The sequence below is a fragment of the Aegilops tauschii genome, chromosome 5 (assembly GCF_002575655.3).
Source record: "Aegilops tauschii subsp. strangulata cultivar AL8/78 chromosome 5, Aet v6.0, whole genome shotgun sequence".
In the NCBI taxonomy this organism is placed as follows: Eukaryota; Viridiplantae; Streptophyta; class Magnoliopsida; order Poales; family Poaceae; genus Aegilops; species Aegilops tauschii.
In genome coordinates, this window is record NC_053039.3 from 387,345,225 (window position 1) to 387,359,946 (window position 14,722).

At 43.7% G+C, this 14,722-nt stretch overlaps 1 long non-coding RNA gene across 1 annotated transcript; it reads left to right on the forward strand.

Moving 5' to 3' along the window:
- The first annotated feature begins 12,517 nt into the window (after positions 1-12,517).
- LOC120964001 (uncharacterized) lies at positions 12,518-14,722 on the forward strand. Its single transcript, XR_005755675.3, has 2 exons — positions 12,518-12,698; positions 13,992-14,722. It is a non-coding gene; the product is annotated as an uncharacterized lncRNA (long non-coding RNA).

Consider the following 14,722-nt stretch of genomic DNA (forward strand, 5'->3'; position numbering starts at 1 on the left):
TTGCTGCTAAGTAATTGTTCCCAATTTTGATTTTTATATTCATTATTTCATTTTCTTTCTTGTTTAAGGGTAAAAACCAATGCCACTAATTCATTCCTTCTTAATAATTGTTTTGCGAAATTCCACTATTATTGTATATTCTTGCATAGTAACAAAAAGCTTTTTTTTGTGAATATTGCATGCAAAATTCGTCGTTGTTCTTTTTAAATTTTTCCTTCTCCTTAAAGGGTAATACCAATGCCACTAATTTATTCTTCCTTAGAAAACTTTATTATTTTGATTTTGTTTAAGTTTCTATTACATTTATTTCTTCTTTAAGGGATACCAATGCCTCGAATGCATTCCTTCTTAGGAATCTTTTTAATGGAATTTTGCTATTATATGACTATTCTTGCATATTATTAAAGCGCCATTTATGTGCAAACCGTGTGCAAATTTTGTCATTTTTTTTGCATTTCTTTCATCTTAAAGGTCTCTTGGTAATACTGATGCTACTAATTCATTCTCTTAGAAACTTCAGTATTGTTTATTTCGTTTTAGTTTTATTTTCATTCTTTCCTTTTGAAGGGTAGTACCAATGACACTAATTCATGCCTTCTTTTGTGCAAAATTTCATAATTATATGTTTATTCTTTCGTATTATAGAAAACATAAGTTCGGCATTAAATTGTGCATTAATTTTATTGACAAAATTTCGTAGTTCCATTTCTAGTAATTCATTATTTCTTACACCCTCCGGTCGGAAATAAGTGTCACAGTTTGAACTAAGGTTGGAGAGAGTAGAAAACTTCATTATTACGTTTTGGAAATGTACATGCCATGGATCAAATACCAATTCAACTTTCATTCATTCTTTAGAAAACTTTTTTTTTGCAAAAAAAAAACACTACTATATCTTTACTCTTGCATATTTTAACGAAGCGCAATTCCTGTGTAAACTGTGTGCAAATTTTGGGGGTTTAGTTTTTATTTTATATTCTTTCTTTTTTATGAGTAATACTCATTTATGCTTCGTCTAGAAACTCGACTATTTAACTTTGTTTTATAGTTTTTTTCATTTTGTTTCTTATGAAAGGGTAGTACTAATGCCAATAATTTATTCTCCCTTAGAAGACTTTATTATTATGATTTTGTTCTAGTTTTTTATCTTCTTTCTTTTGAAAGACTAATACCAATGCAAGTAATTCAGTCTTCTATAGAAAGCTTCATTATTATTTTTAGTTTTATTTAATTTCCTTTCTTCTGGAAGGGTATACCAATGCCACTAATTCATTCTTCCCTAGATAACTTCATTTTCTTTCATTTTCTTTCTTCTGAAATGGTAATACCAATTCCACTAACTTATTCTTTCTTAGAAAAAATCATATTTAATTTTGTTTCTTCTTTAAGGGTAATATCAATGCCCCTGATTCATTCCCGCTCAGAATTTTTTTTGTGACAATTTCCCCATTATATGCTTATTCTTGCATATTATAAAAATGCGCAATTTCTATATAAATTATGTGCAATTTTTCATTCTTTGTTTTATCAATTTTCTTTTTATTTATTCTTAGAAAAGTTTGTTATTTTGATTTGCTTTTATTTCATTTTCTTTATTCCTTAATGATAATACCATTGTCACTAATTCATTCCTTGTGAGGAATCTTCCTTTTATGAGAAAATACCACTACTATATGCTTATTTTTGCGTATTATAAAAAAAGCACAATTTGTGTGCAAATTTTGTATTTATTTTATTATTATTCTTTATTCTTTAAAAGGTAATACCAATGACACAAATTGTATTTGCTTTTTTTTGTTTACATACGCATATACGTCGATGGGGAGTACTATATTTATTTTTGACGTAAATAACTTTATTTCTCAAATGATAGTGAGGTCGTTTACAACAAGTTGAGAAATAAAGTCCGGGATTGAGCTATCCCAAAACTCTGAGAGTCTACTAGAGAGGGAGTATTTAGCTATACAATCAGCTACTTCATTTGCTTCCCGTAGGCAAGCAATGATTTCATAATGAGCAACATCTAATCCCAACTCTTTTCCTTCAAATACAGTAGCTGAATCTTGTCCCGATTATTCTTCCATACTAAACGCTTGGACCGCATTATAGCAATCAGATTCTATCTGGAAAGTATTGCAACCGATCTTAGAGGCAAGATAGAAGCCATTACGGATGGCCATTATCTCCGCAGATTCTGTTGCTGTCACATGCGGTATAAACCAGCTAGCTGCAACAATGAACTCACCGCACTCATCCCGTGCAATAGCCCCCGTTCCTCCATTCATATTCTCATAACAAAAGGACGCATCCACGTTTATCTTCACTACTCCCCTTCCCGGTTTCTGCCACATGTGATCACGCTTTCTTATGGGCTGATTCAGTGCGAGTGAACGGTAAAAGTTCGTGGCCAGGACTCGGATTGAAACAGTTGTCCGATCCGGTGGTGGGATGTGTATCTCCTTTACTTTCTGTCTCCTCTGCCACCATATGTACCAGCTAGCCACTGCCATTAGCTCTGCCATCGGTACGCCCTCTGTGCTTTCATCTTTATACATTAGAGTGCTCGTCGTGAATGAACCCGATCTGTCCTGTAGAGCTGCGTTTTGAATCTCAGTTTTTAAGCCGAGTTTCTCCCAAATCTCCAAGGCTCGAGGACATTGGAATAAACAATCTTGCGTGTCTTCATAACCAATCCGGCAGACCGGACACTGCCCGGATACTGGTATATGACGCCCTGCAAGGGTTCCAAAACATGGTAGCACTCCTCGGATAACTTTCCACACAAAGTGCTTGATCTTACCAGGTACTCGAAGAGCCCAAACATGCTTCCATATATCCTGTTCTCGGCTCCGTTGTGGATAAGACAGATCCATCTGACGCCCAAATTGATGTTTAAGTTTTAACTGTGAAGTTTCCATTCCGGTTATAATGCCATGAAACAAAGTCATCCATGATATGCACTCTCAGTGGGATTTGTAGGATTCTGTACACATCGACCGGCCAAAAGACATCGCGAACCAACACCTCATCCCACTGACCTGTATGTGGATCAATTAACTCTTCCACTGTTGTCAACATAGTGGATCCCCGCGGTGTTATGATTTTCCGGGACTCACTTGTTGGAACCCAAGGATCTTGCCAAATGTTTATATGTGATCCCGTACCCACTCTTCAAATACATCCTCGTTTGAACGTTTGAATCCCAGCAACGATACTCTGCCACGTAAAGGAGGATCCCTTCTTCGGCCCTGCATTCAATATGTTTCCATCTGGATAGTATTTAGCACTGAGAACTCGAGCACACAAAGATTCTGGATTCTGGATCAGACACCAACACTGTTTTGCTAATAAAGCAAGATTAAAACTGTGAAGGTCTCTAAACCCCAGTCCCCCTTTCCTCTTTGGCGTGCACAATTTTCACCATGCAAACCAATGCATCCATTTCTTCTCCTCACTATCTCCCCACCAAAACCCTGCCATTTCATCTGTTATTGCCTAAATTTCTTTTGGCAATTTAAAAACTGACATAGCATATGAGGGGATTGATTGGGCCACTGCTTTCAACAAAATTTCATTTCCTTGTGCAGAAAGTATTTCTCCTTCCACCCTTTAATTCTCTGACAAATTCGGTCAATCAAGTGCTGAAAACAATCACTTCTGTCCACACCTACAATTGTAGGAAGACCAAGGTATTTGTCAAATAGTGCTTCTGTTAAAATGTCAAGGGTCCTGCATACATCTTCCCTGACGGCAACATTTGTATTGGGGCTGAAAAAAACACTTGATTTTGCCATACTGACAAGCTGTCCAGAGCTTGCACAATATACATCTAAAACCCTCCTCAAAGCATTTGCATTCTGTGTATTGGCCTTCATAAGAATGAGAGAATGGGAGTACTGTATTTATATGGAGCTGTCTGCCCGTGTATGCATGCACCTGTAAACAGTAATTAAGTTAATGTACGAGTTGCTTAGGCATTGACGCGGCAACATGCAGGAGAATAGCTGTTGCATGCATCAGCTCTTAGAGCATCTCCAACAGGCGCGCTAAACAAGCGCCGCGCCGCAAATTTAGCCAGTTTAGCGCGCGCAACCCGGTGGGTAGCTCCAGCGGGCGCGCAATAACCGCGCGCGCGGTATAAGGAGTTGGGCGCGCTGTTGGATTCGCTATCTCGCGCGGTGTATTTGGGGCGCCCGTTTCCGCACGCGGCACACTCGAGCGCTCGCGCTGCACTCTCTCTTCTCCGCCTCCTACGCCCCGCGCGCGCCGGCGCCGGCGAACTGCACCCCATGGACGCACGCGCCGGCACCCCGCTCACCCCATCCTATAGCCGCGACCCCTCCACCGCCGCCGCAAACCCTAGCCCGGGTGGCGTTGGCCTCGCCTCCGCCGGAGCTCCTCCGACCATCGGCCTCGCGCGCGGCCTCTTCATGCCGCCGCGGATGACCTCGGCGGCGGGTGGCGTCGCGCCGGCGCCGGCCCGAGCCGCCGCCCCCTCCTCAAAGCTCCCCAATGCGGCGCGGCCAAAGAAGGGCAAGACGCCGGCGAAGAAAAACAAGGCGGCGGACAGCTCCGGCACCTCGAAGGCGAGGAGGAAGAAGCTTGCAGGGCGTGCGACGGGCGTGGCGGCTACCGAAGCGCCGGCGAGCTCACTCGTTGAGCCGGCGGCCGACGCGCACAACATGTTCGACGAAATGCCCCCAAGGTAAAAAAAAATTCCAACTTTTCATTTTTTTTTCGTTATTTTTTCAATGCATTCACATATAGATAGCTTATTTACATTGTTCAAAAAACTTTGTAGTCTCAATGATGATGCATACATGTCAGCGATGGGTGTTGGCTCCAACAATTCGCATTGGTCTCAAACCAATGACATGCATTTCGAAGACCATGAGTTCGAGATGGACGAGGAGGGTGAGGGCATTGTCGATGCACCGAAAGGAAGAGCGGGCAATTACACCAACGTCGATGACATCTTACTATGCAATACTTGGTTGCAAGTGTCGAGGGATCCATCCGTTGGAGGTGATCAAAGTAGAGATGCTTATTGGGGGCGGATGAAAGAACACTTTGATGTTCACAACTTGAGTGGAATTGACCGCTCCGAGAGATCACTTCGGTCCCGATGGTCGACAATCAACTCGGATTGTCAAAGGTGGGCGGCCTGTCAAAAGGCGGTTGACAAGTTGAACCCAAGTGGCACAAATGAGGACGATAGAGTAAGTGGCATTTCATACATGTTCATCATACTTGTTGTTGGTGCTAACTTGCTTTGTTTTCATGTAGTACAACATTGCGCAAAACTTGTTCAAAGAAGAGGAGAGGACAACCAAGAAGGGGAAGATCAAGAAAGGAAGGGTCTTTACCTTGCCCCATTGCTATAACGTGTTGAAGGATGATGAGAAATGGAAGAAGCATGAAGATTTGGATGATTTGCATTTGAGCAACAAACGCAAGCGAACAATTAAGTTAGATGATGATGAGGAGGAGGATGATGCATCAAGTGATGACGGCAAGAGAAGCCCCACACCCAACTCGGTTTCATACTCGAAGCCAAAGCGACCGGATGGGTGCAAGAAAGACAAAACCGAAAAGAAGAAGAGGAAAGGAGATGATGAGCTCAAAAATGCTATGAAAGCTATTGTGAAGGCAAGAAAAGAAGCCAACGAGGTGAGGAAAATGGCAAGGAACCAAGATGCCGCGGCCGAGGAGAGGAGGGTGGCGGCCGAGGAGAGGAAGGTGGCTTTGGAGGAGAGGAAGGTGAGCAATGAGGAGCGAACTAGATTGTTGGAATGGGAGAAGCACTTGTTCTTCTTGGACACATCTAACCTCAATGCGGCGCAAAAGGAGTATGTCAATCTTGCCCGTGAAGAAGTCTTGATCCAAAAAAGAGCCATGGTTCGTGCAATGGGTGGCGGTGGCCTCGGCGCCATGGGTGGTGCTGGCCTCGGCGCCATGGGTGGCGGTGGCCTCGGCGCAATGGGTGGCGGTGGCCTCGGCGCCATGGGTGCCATGGGTGGCTTCGGAGCTACCGTGGGCGGTGCAATGGGAGGCATTGCTGGCTTTGGAGCACCCCCCGACGCTATGGCCACCATGGGAGGCATGAGTTTTGCTTCTCTCATGGGAGGCATGGGTGCACCTCCGGCCGCCATGGGCGGAATGTCTTTCGATGTGCCTCCTCGCACACATTCCCATGAAGATGCCGTTGAAGATCTTGCCAACACCGTCGGAGCTTCACGTGATGCGGTGCGCGATGAGGAGAGGGAGGAAGATTCATCTTCGGAGGCGGAAGAATCGTCTTCCGAAGATGAGGACGAGGACGAGGAATGATGTGTCTTTCATTTGTGTATTGAACTTGATTTGCATTTTGAATTTGATTGGATGAACTTGTGGGCATGAACTTTTCTTCATCAACTTGTTTGTGTGAAATTTTATATGTCATGTTCGTTGCATTTTGAATGTTTCAACTTTATTTTGTGTTCAAAATGTCATATATGCAATGCCCCGGTGAGTCACTCGCGCTGCATTTTTTGCGCGCGGCTGCTGGAGCCAGCGCTGCGCGCCGCGCCAAATCAGACGATGGGCACGTGGCAAAGCAGTTTTTTGCGCGCGGCGCGTTCGGCGCCCGTTGAAGATGCTCTTACAGCTGCGGCGTTACGTGTTGCCAGTGGTCCCGACCCAAAGAATTCGTAAACATGCAAAAGTGACTGACCCAAAAAGTATATTCAGGCGATTGACATCTAGTCGCTCCCGTGGTAGCTAGGTGCCGATCTGTGCTCCTCCGGCACCATGTATGGATCGCCTCCGCGGCTCTCCGGGATTCAATCAGGCTACGTTCCATTGCTGGTGCGGTGCCCTGCGTCGTTATCGAGACGGCGGCCGTGGTGCAATATACCTCCCCTCCCATCTATGTATGCCCGCCAAGGTAGATTCGGCGCCGCTGGGAGGTTTGGGTTCGTTTCCACCGTAACCGGACCGGCCACAGGATCCGAAGCTGCCTTCCTTTTTGGCCTGCAAGGAACACGTTGGTCGCGATGCCGAGCAGGTCCTGAGTCATGGAGTGGACGGCCTTATTTTTGTCCTGGAAGGATCGGACGAACAGGCCCTCGGTTTACAGCGGCAGCTCGGAGGAGCGTTCGATCCAGCTCCTCCGGTGGGGGTTGAACGGGGTGCCGCCCCGGTTGATTCAGAAACAAGCTTCTACGGTAGCTCCTGGCTCCTGCAGCTGGGGAGGAAACCGTCCAGTGACTCCTTTCTGTCCGTGATGAGCATGTTGCATAAATTGTTTCATGCGTCAGGTTAGTGCCGTACTGTTCTGTTCGATCATCTGAATGCTTGCTGAGATTGGGTTATATGTAGGCATGCATCTTTTTTTTCGTATAGCCTGTAGGCGGGCATCACTTACAGATATAGTTGAACGATAACGGGGATATACTCCCTCCATCCCATAATATAAGAGCGTTTTTTACACTAGTGTGGTGTTAAAAACACTCTTATATTATGGGACGGAGGGAGTACTATCAAGCCATCAAAGTATGGCGATCATCATTAACTAGGACCATCAACTGACATGCCCGTTAGTTAGACCACGGCGACTTCATCCCTTCAGTCCTAGATAGCCTAGAAAGACATTCTAATTACGATTCATGTCTATGATGGTATTTCCATTTCTTCAAGAATTTTCAATTCAATTATCGAGTGAGATGCATATGCCTGCACGAGTTTGCATGGCCCTACACAATCCACCTCTACCAAGATGGGCAAGGTACTACTTTTCTTTCATGGTTTATCTCCTGTGGGTCTAGCTGGACATAGCTAATATTGAGTTTGCCTAAATAAATCCCAGGGTGCAGGATGTTTGTACGACCCCACCAAAGATTGGAAAAGAACTATATTTTTTTGTCGGGGAGAGTTTCTTCCTCAGTTTTGCAAAATATGTACAATACTGAACATGTGTTGGTCTTAGTTATGTTTTTGACGGATGCAATATTTAGTAATTCCATTCAAAGAACTATTCTAATTTCCCGTATAAAAACATTGTATTTAATTTAGTGGATACGTAATGATGCAGTTTGGCATTGAGTAGATGTGTTCCTGTTTTCAGTGTTGTTAAATGTCTTCGGAATTGGCTATTTTTAACATGGTTCCTTTTACTTCCTCTTTCCACATGGGAGGTAACCTCTTATGTGAAGAGGAGGTAAGAGGGACCGGTGTTAAAATTTCCCTTTAGAATTTCAGTTATCCCCTTAAATTTTCTCTTTAGAATTTCAGTTATCCCCTTAATTAACTCTTATCTATCTTCTTAGAGGTCTATGTGTGATAGCTCCCTGCGCGTGCCGCAAATAACACCATGCACATTAATCTTTCTCCAGGATGCAATGTGGTGGACCAAATAATATTCTACCCCACGCATCAACTTATTCATCAAGGGAGACTCGGAAGAAGTACATGGATGCAACTGCAAAGATGAAGAATACTACGAGGACCATTCGTTCAGGTTTAGCAAATACATCTTCGAGTACGTTAAGAAGGTCCATGCAAAAAAAATTACACTAGGAAAGGAACCGCACATGTACAAATAGTTCTCAACGAAGAAGACATCCACCCTGGCAACTACAAATAAATTTAAGGACATATTATGCTTTATTTATATTCAACAAATACTTAAGACTATACATATGTATTTTCCGACTTCAGTTATCATATATTGATTCAAACATTTGTATTATATACAACCAAATGTATTTTAACCAATTCCCGCCGCAACGCGCGGGGTATTATCTAGTGTACACATGTTTATGTGCTAGACTGTGGTTATTTTGGTGCTCGATGACATGCAATTGCTGGATGTGCCAAAAGCTTGAGTGGCTATATGATTTACTTTTTCCCACTTTCACCAAGTTAACTAGTCTTAACCTAAAGGTTAAAATTGGGATGATCCTTGATGGCCATACTTTGAATAATTAGGGACCAACATTTGGTTTGAGTGAGACTTTTTGTTTATGTTGCCGGTAGTGGCTTGAAGGTGAATAATGTTGAAGCTCTGGTTGGACCCTACCTCCCACTACCATACCTACTCCATAGTTCGAAACCCCAAGCACATCACGTAAGCAATGTAGTATCACATTCTCGCTCTATTTTCTTACCTATGTACTACGTGCCTAGATCATGCCGACTTAATCTATTCAGTTGACTTGTCTGACACAATCAAAACTACAAATATACAAAGTGAATCTGTATGTCACTACCAAAACCAAAAATATACAAGGTGAACTTGTCTGTAACTACCAAACTCAGAAATTACCAAACTTCACATGCATGTCTCTACTCTGGAACAAACTGTGTCAATGCCAAAACTAGTAATATACAAACTTCACTTGTCTGTCACTTCTCTGGATCAAACTGTTCTGTCGCTAGCTAAATGATGTCCATTTTCAATATTTAAATCATCAATAAACATAATACATGTGTACCAAATTCAGAAATATACAAACTTCACACAAAACTAAAAATACAAAGTGAACTTGTCTGTCACTACCAAATTCAGAAATATACAAAGGGAACTAGTCTGTCACCACCAAATTCAGAAATATACAAAGTGAACTTGTGTGTCATTCCAGAATTCAGACATAACCAAACTTCACATGCATGTCACTACTCTGGAGCAAAATGTGTTACTACCAAATTTCAAAAAATACAAACTTCACTTGCGTGTCACTTCTCTGGATCAAACTTGCTGTCACTAGCGAAATGCAGTCCATTCAGTTGACTTGTCTGTCATTACCAAAATCAGAAATATAAAAAAATCAAGTTCTCTCTCACTACCAAAAAATATATATACAAAGCAAACTTGCTTGTTACTACCAAATTAAAAATAACCAAACTTCACATCCATTTCACTACTCTGGAAAAAATGGTGTCAGTGTCAAACCTTCACTTGTTTGTCGCTTTATCTGGATTAAACTATTTTGTCACTAGCTAAATGTTGTTCATTCAGTTGACATGTCTCTCACTAGCTAAGTTCATAAATGGCATAGCTCTCTCAATTTCTAAGTTGATCAAAATTGATGTATGCAGTCCATTCATCAAACTTGATCATGCCAACTCAATACAACAAACAAGTCATATGGCAGCACATCATTAAGCATAACTTGATCATGACTAATTAAACATAATCTGGTTTGGACAACAACTAATTAAACATAACTTTATCATGACTAATTAAACATATTTGGTCTAGACAGTAACTAATTAAACATAACTTCATCATGACTAATTAAACATAGTCTCGTTTGGCCAGCAACTAATTAAATATAACATGACTCTAACAAGGCTGAGCATATCATGATCAAAAAGTTCTTCACATTGCTGGCATCATCTCTTACTACTACATAAAACTAAACTAAGCTAGTTACTGAATAAGTTACAGGCTCTTTGACTTCTTCACTTCTTCAATCCACCAATTTCCAGGGTCAACCATAACATCAATCCATATGTAAAACAATGCAACTCTTAGTTAAGACAGTTAAAATTAACATCACTGAAGGGGAGCGGAAGGGAGGGAGGGATCAGAATACCTGCGTTGGGCATCGGATGCAGGCCGGAGTGGCACCTACTGCTCGTCGGAAGAGCGTCAGTGGGCTCCAAGCCTCGGAGAGCGGTGGGGGAAGCGGGAAGAGTGACAAGGTAGTTGCATCCCCCTAGCCTGCAACCTCCTCCTTAGCTGGTTGGTCTGATTGGTTGGCGGCGACACTGTGACATCGCCGTCCAGCATTATCGCCTGATTGGCTGGTGCCAACTTCGGCATGCGCATGACCACCACAATGGCCTCCTCCAGAACCGGTGGGTTCTGAAGGTGAGACATGTACGCCTTCCAAGTTCTAACGAGCCCAATGCACTGAATCATCCCCCTTCGGCTCCATGGGCGTGTTTGGATTGCAACCAATAGCAACCATACCAAAAGATTAGCAAGCCCATAAAAATTGGTGAGCGTTTGGATAGCAACCAAAGTTTTGGCTCGCCCCATGGGCCTACGACTGACTAGTTACGATTCTTGCCAACGCGAGGGCGGGTAGCTCCGCCAAAAAGTTGGCAACTCCCTCGCCCGCTCTCTCCGTGGGACCTGCTTAACTATTTCAGTGATTAACTGGCAATTTACTCTGAAAACGTATTTATTGGTCCGCATTTATCGCTCTCCAATTTCCTAATCTTCAGGTGGTACATAGTCCTTTTTTGGCTCAACTAACCGACAGGTGCATGCGGTAAGAAAATACTTATCAAAAAATTAGCATTGGTTGTTTAGATCGACTATAATCCGTTGCAAATCTCACCTAATTTGTTTATTATTACGCCCAGAGCAACCCTAACTCATACAACTAATCCTAAATTTGCCTTTGATAGGTACAATGGATCTAGACCAAACAAGGATAACTTGCCAACTTTTGGTCATGCCAAAAAATTGGTGGGGCTAGCTGGGGCATAAATCAAACACACCCATCGCTCAATACACTATCTCGGTTGGAAGGGCTCCTTTCCCAAGCATCCTCTCCTTCTCCTCCTTCATGGCAGCCATCGCAATCCCGACCATTCCGCGCATGACATGTTCCGGTTAGGAAACGAGGTACATATCTGGCGCAGATTGGAGAGCTTCTCATCATCGCCGTTGGCCACATGCATCATCACCGGGAGCTTGATCAGCGGCAGAGGCTAGAGTTAGGGATTTGGAGGTGAGCAGGGGAGGCGACGCGACGGAGTGTGGGAGGTGACTTAAGACGATGTCGGATAGGTGGGACTAGCATGGGGGCATGAGTTTATTCTGAGAAATGTGAGGGGCTTCTCCGCAAAATAGCAAGGCCACCCAATGGCACGGCATCACTCCCGTGTGCGACGGACCGTAGATTTTACGTATTATCGTGTATAGGAATAGTATTGGGCCCTAATTGGATCATCATTTCAGAGCGATATACACTTGTAAAATATCCAGACCTTCATCCATTGTTCTTTTTTTAACACAGTACAGACACAAGCGCTCATATACACGGGCATACACTCACCCCAATGAACACATAAATGCACACCCTACCCCTATGAGCACCTCCGAAAGACTGAGCCGGCGTATCATCTTGAAATTTACGAAGTCACCGTAGTCACCTCGTCATCGACGGGAGCGTCTCCTCCCACTGAATGCGAATCGCTGAAAATCCAGAAATAAATGCGAGCATCAGGACTTGAACCCTGATGGACTGGGATACCACAGTCCCTTCAACCATCCAACCACAGGTTGGTTCGCTCCATCAATCGTTCTTTTTCCACGTGGAAATCACGTTGTGGCCTGTGAAATACACCTGTAAAATAAATACGTGTGTAAAATGTTACACCCATATGAAGCAGAGCCTTGGGGCGATTTTCAACTACAGGGGTAAACGTGCTATGCGCCGGAAGCTGAGGGACAAACATGTCATTTTCTAGTCGATTTTCAGACGCGGATCATCACATTCCTTGGGGGATTGGATCCAACGGAGAAGTAAAATGAGGCAAAAGATCCATTTTCTCCACATTCCCCACATCTTCTTCTCAGTGGCGCCGCTGCCGTTCTCCATTGTTCCCTCGATCCCCCCGTCCTCTCTCTCTCTCGCTCGCTCTCCTTGACGCATCGAGCCTAATTCCCTCCATCTGCGGCGGAAGGCCAACAGATCAAGGTATCTTTGTAGCAGAGCAAGCTCGCATCTCAAGTTCTCAACACCTCTCCTCGTCCACTCTTCTTTCCTTGATAGTGGCGGCGTGCAGTTCAGTGAGATTAAGGCGTCCAACTCACCGACACGCGTCCATCAGAAAAAAGAATCCTTCATTCTCTCGCCTGCCGCCCTAAACGTGCAGCCGTGAGACCGGCGTCGCCGGAGGCGTCTGCTGCTGCTTAGGAACAGGGTTCCGGTGTGGGGGCACCTGGGTGATGGTGGCGCCTCTGGCCGCGGGAAGGATGGAGAGTAGTGGCGCGGCCGCTAGAAACATTAGTATTGTTAGATCTGGCGGAGCGGGTACGGCAGTAGGCATCCGCCCTCTGCTTGGCACCTCACAAAATCTAAAGAATCAAGGCCCGCCTGCTCGGCCAATGAGTTGCTCTAGTTGGTTACAAATACACACAGCCTGCCGTTGGCAATCTTGGGCAGTCTAATTTAACAATATATGTAATCAAGATGGTTAGTTTTTATGGCTTTGATGTTCATCCAGTATAATTGGTTCAGATTACTATGTTTCAACTTTCAACCTCTCACTCTTGGAGTGGAGCTTCCTCTGTTTAATTTCATCTTCATGCTAAAAAGAAACGGAGGGAGTACTTACTGTTGGGTCTTTATTTTTTTACCAGAGTGAAAAAGGATGTGGCTAGCTCTCATCTAGATAAGAGTTAACTAACTGTCATCTACTCGCTCCGTCCGGAAATACTTGTCATCAAAATGAATAAAAGGAGATGCATGTAGATGTATTTTAGTTCTAGATACATCCTTTTTTGTCCATTTTAATGATAAGTATTTTCGGACGGAGGGAGTACTATTTAGTTAATTAAATCTCATCCGCTGACATCAGTATAGATTTAGTACAACTGAATTAACATATGTATTTTAGTTCAAGTTCTATGCGCAAGGTTGGTGTCTATCAGATCGCTGCCAGTTGCATACTCCGTTCATTCCATAGTGTAGCGCATATAGATTTTCTGAAAAGTCAAACTTAGCAAGCTTTGACCAAGTTTTTAAAGAAACTACTTGCTAGTAAAATGCATCAGTAGATTGTTGCTTGTTTTCTTCTGAAACCGTATAGTATATGCTTGCTTCATATGGGACTGGCGTTTCAAATTCCGGACGACATGTGATGAACTGTGCTTTTAGGAAGAGGAGTTTATAGAAATAGTGTACACCATGGTTCATTTAAGATTCCATGTACGTACAGTACTCTTCTATTGATAGTAATTGATACCAACCTAACTTCGTTTTCTGCAGGATATAGCATAACATAGTTTGCAGGATACATCATAACATATATGAAGATGCTTGAAGACGGAGGTCATACCCTAAACCCGCTACGGCTGCTGTACCAGATCAAGAGAGCTAAGGCTACCACCGGTCAGACTGGAATCACGATGCCGTTGGCGCCTCCTGCACTGACGACGATTGGGGAAGCAAATTCCAAGGCCGGCACATCCCCTGCTATGATGTGGGTAGGGACAATCTTCATCGTCTGTCTTTCCATCGGCGGCACCTCGGCCTTGGCATACACCCTCTACAGCCACCATTTCTTCCCTGCTGACCGCTCGTGTTGTCTGCTGACTCTCATATTATGGGGGGTCTACGTGGCAGTGGTCGCAGTGGTAATGGTGTACATGACCCTGTTCCTGCCGAACGCCCCTGTTGCCCTGCGGGAAGCACTCGTCGACATTGGTTGGATTTATGTCGGTTCACCTGTCATGGCGATAGACATTCTTCTGATGTTCTTTGGCCAGCCGTGGATGGTCATCTCAATGTTTTACTGTCTCGGCATTCTGATTGCTGGCGTCCTTGCCTTCTGGTGGTGGCTTGCTCTCACGTACAGGAAATGTGCTTAGCCTCACTCCTTTTCTGTAACAGACATTTCCACTCTGTTCATTACTTAGTACTCCCTTTTGTAAACTAATATAAGATCTCCTTTTAGGTACTATTATTGTATATATATGTTTGCTTGTGTTCGTGTATAA